The sequence below is a fragment of the Nyctibius grandis genome, unplaced genomic scaffold, assembly GCF_013368605.1.
Source record: "Nyctibius grandis isolate bNycGra1 unplaced genomic scaffold, bNycGra1.pri scaffold_101_arrow_ctg1, whole genome shotgun sequence".
In the NCBI taxonomy this organism is placed as follows: Eukaryota; Metazoa; Chordata; class Aves; order Nyctibiiformes; family Nyctibiidae; genus Nyctibius; species Nyctibius grandis.
In genome coordinates this window covers 19,646-23,574 of record NW_027167477.1, presented here as the reverse complement: position 1 = coordinate 23,574, position 3,929 = coordinate 19,646, and positions in this window count along the sequence as shown.

The following is a 3,929-nucleotide window of genomic DNA, read 5'->3' as shown; positions in this document are numbered from 1 at the left end:
AACTTATTAAGCCCCAACTTATTAAGCCCCCAACTAATTAAGCCCCCAACTTATTAAGCCCCCAACTAATTAAGCCCCCAACTAATTAAGCCCCCAACTAATTAAGCCCCCAACTGATTAAGCCCCCAACTGATTAAGCCCCCAACTGATTAAGCCCCCAACTGATTAAGCCCCAACTTATTAAGCCCCCAACTTATTAAGCCCCCAACTGATTAAGCCCCCAACTTATTAAGCCCCCAACTAATTAAGCCCCCAACTAATTAAGCCCCCAACTAATTAAGCCCCCAACTAATTAAGCCCCAAACTAATTAAGCCCCCAACTGATTAAGCCCCCAACTGATTAAGCCCCCAACTGATTAAGCCCCCAACTGATTAAGCCCCAACTTATTAAGCCCCAACTTATTAAGCCCCCAACTAATTAAGCCCCCAACTTATTAAGCCCCCAACTAATTAAGCCCCCAACTAATTAAGCCCCCAACTAATTAAGCCCCCAACTAATTAAGCCCCCAACTAATTAAGCCCCCAACTGATTAAGCCCCCAACTGATTAAGCCCCCAACTGATTAAGCCCCCAACTGATTAAGCCCCCACTAATTAAGCCCCCAACTTATTAAGCCCCCAACTTATTAAGCCCCCAACTAATTAAGCCCCCAACTAATTAAGCCCCCAACTAATTAAGCCCCCAACTAATTAAGCCCCCAACTAATTAAGCCCCCAACTAATTAAGCCCCCAACTAATTAAGCCCCCAACTTATTAAGCCCCCAACTTATTAAGCCCCAACTTATTAAGCCCCAACTAATATAAAGCTCCTTCTAATTAAGCCCCAATTAATAAACAAAAATGTAAAAGTAATTGTAAATGTAACAGAAGTTAAAAAAAAAAACCCTAAAAACATTAACATCTAATCCTAAAAAAATGTAAAATTATAATAGATTTAGACCTGTACATTACTAGGAAGGTAGACGTGGACGCCGGAAACTCTGGTAGACGTGGACGCAGATAATGTATTACAGGTAGACGTGCACGCCAGAAGCACTGAGGTAGACGTGCACGCCAGATGTACTAAGGTAGACGTGCACGCCAGAAGCACTGAGGTAGACGTGCATGCCAGAAGCACTGAGGTAGACGTGCACGCCAGAAGCACTGAGGTAGACGTGCACGCCAGAAGTACTGAGGTAGACGTGCACGCCAGAAGTACTGAGGTAGACGTGCACGCCAGAACAACTGAGGTAGACGTGCACGCCAGTAGCACTAAAATAGACCAGTGGAAAAAAAAGAAAAATGAAAAAAAAGACCAACTAATAAAGCCCCCACTAATAACTAATAAAGCCCCCACTAATAACTAATAAAGCCCCCACTAAAAAAGCCCCCACTAATAACTAAATAAGCCCCCCCTAAAAAAGCCCCCACTAATAACTAATAAAGCCCCCACTAATAACTAATAAAGCCCCCACTAATAACTAATAAAGCCCCCACTAATAACGCCCCCACTAATAACGCCCCCAACTAATAAAGCCCCCAACTAATAAAGCCCCCAACTTATAAAGCCCCCAACTTATAAAGCCCCCAACTTATAAAGCCCCCAACTTCTAAAGCCCCCAACTTCTAAAGCCCCCAACTTCTAAAGCCCCCAACTAATAAAGCCCCCAACTAATAAAGCCCCCAACTAATTAAGCCCCCAACTTATTAAGCCCCCAAATTATTAAGCCCCCAACTTATTAAGCCCCCAACTAAATAAGCCCCCAACTAAATAAGCCCCCAACTAAATAAGCCCCCAACCAACTAAATAAGCATCCAACTGATTAAGCCCCCAACTGATTAAGCCCCCAACTTATTAAGCCCCAACTTATTAAGCCCCAACTAATTAAGCCCCAACTTATTAAGCCCCCAACTTATTAAGCCCCCAACTAATTAAGCCCCAACTTTTTAAGCCCCAACTAATATAAAGCCCCTTCTAATTAAATCCCCAATTAATAAACAAAAATGTAAAAGTAATTGTAAATGTAACAGAAGTTAAAAAAAAAAACCCTAAAAACATTAACATATAATCATAAAAAAATGTAAAATTATAATAGATTTAGACCTGTACATTACTAGGAAGGTAGACGTGGACGCCGGAATCTCTGGTACACGTGGACGCTAGATAATGTATTACAGGTAGACGTGCACGCCAGAAGCACTGAGGTAGACGTGCACGCCAGAAGCACTGAGGTAGACGTGCACGCCAGAAGCACTGAGGTAGACGTGCACGCCAGAAGCACTGAGGTAGACGTGCACGCCAGAAGCACTGAGGTAGACGTGCACGCCAGAAGCACTGAGGTAGACGTGCACGCCAGAAGCACTGAGGTAGACGTGCACGCCAGAAGCACTGAGGTAGACGTGCACGCCAGAAGCACTGAGGTAGACGTGCACGCCAGAAGAACTGAGGTAGACGTGCACGCCAGAAGCACTGAGGTAGACGTGCACGCCAGAAGCACTGAGGTAGACGTGCACGCCAGAAGCACTGAGGTAGACGTGCACGCCAGAAGCACTGAGGTAGACGTGCACGCCAGAACAACAGAGGTAGACGTGCACGCCAGAAGCACTGAAATAGACCAGTGGAAAAAAAAGAAAAATGAAAAAAAAGACCAACTAATAAAGCCCCCACTAATAACTAATAAAGCCCCCACTAATAACGCCCCCACTAATAACGCCCCCACTAATAACTAATAAAGCCCCCACTAATAAATAATAAAGCCCCCACTAATAACTAATAAAGCCCCCAACTAATAAAGCCCCCAACTTCTAAAGCCCCCAACTTCTAAAGCCCCAACTTCTAAAGCCCCCAACTTCTAAAGCCCCCAACTTCTAAAGCCCCCAACTTCTAAAGCCCCCAACTTCTAAAGCCCCAAACTAATAAAGCTCCCAACTAATAAAGCCCCCAACTAATAAAGCCCCCAACTCATTAAGCCCCCAACTTATTAAGCCCCCAACTAAATAAGCCCCCAACTAAATAAGCCCCCAACTAAATAAGCCCCCAACTAAATAAGCCCCCAAGTGATTAAGCCCCCAAGTGATTAAGCCCCAAACTAATTAAGCCCTAACTAATAAAGCCCCCAACTAATTAAGCACCCAACTAATTAAGCCCCCAACTAATTAAGCCCCAACTTATTAAGCACCAACTTATTAAGCCCCAACTAATATAAAGCCCCTTCTAATTAAGCCCCAATTAATAAACAAAAATGTAAAAGTAATTGTAAATGTAACAGAAGTTAAAAAAAAAACCCTAAAAACATTAACATCTAATCCTAAAAAAATGTAAAATTATAATAGATTTAGACCTGTACATTACTAGGAAGGTAGACGTGGACGCTAGATAATGTACTACAGGTAGACCTGCACGCCAGAAGCACTGAGGTAGACGTGCACGCCATAAGTACTGAGGTAGACGTGCACGCCAGAAGTACTGAGGTAGACGTGCACGCCAGAAGCACTGAGGTAGACGTGCACGCCAGAAGCACTGAGGTAGACGTGCACGCCAGAAGCACTGAAATAGACCAGTGGAAAAAAAAGAAAAATGAAAAAAAAGACCAACTAATAAAGCCCCAAACAATAACTAATAAAGCCCCCACTAATAAAGCCCCCACTAATAACTAATAAAGCCCCCACTAATAACTAATGAACCCCCCAACTAATAACTAATGAACCCCCCAACTAATAACTAATGAACCCCCCAACTAATAACTAATAAAGCCCCCAACTAATAAAGCCCCCAACTAATAAAGCCCCCAACTAATAAAGCCCCCAACTAATAAAGCCCCCAACTAATAAAGCCCCCAACTTATAAAGCCCCCAACTTATAAAGCCCCCAACTTATAAAGCCCCCAACTTATAAAGCCCCCAACTTATAAAGCCCCAGCTAATAGAAGCCCCCAACTTATTAAGCCCCC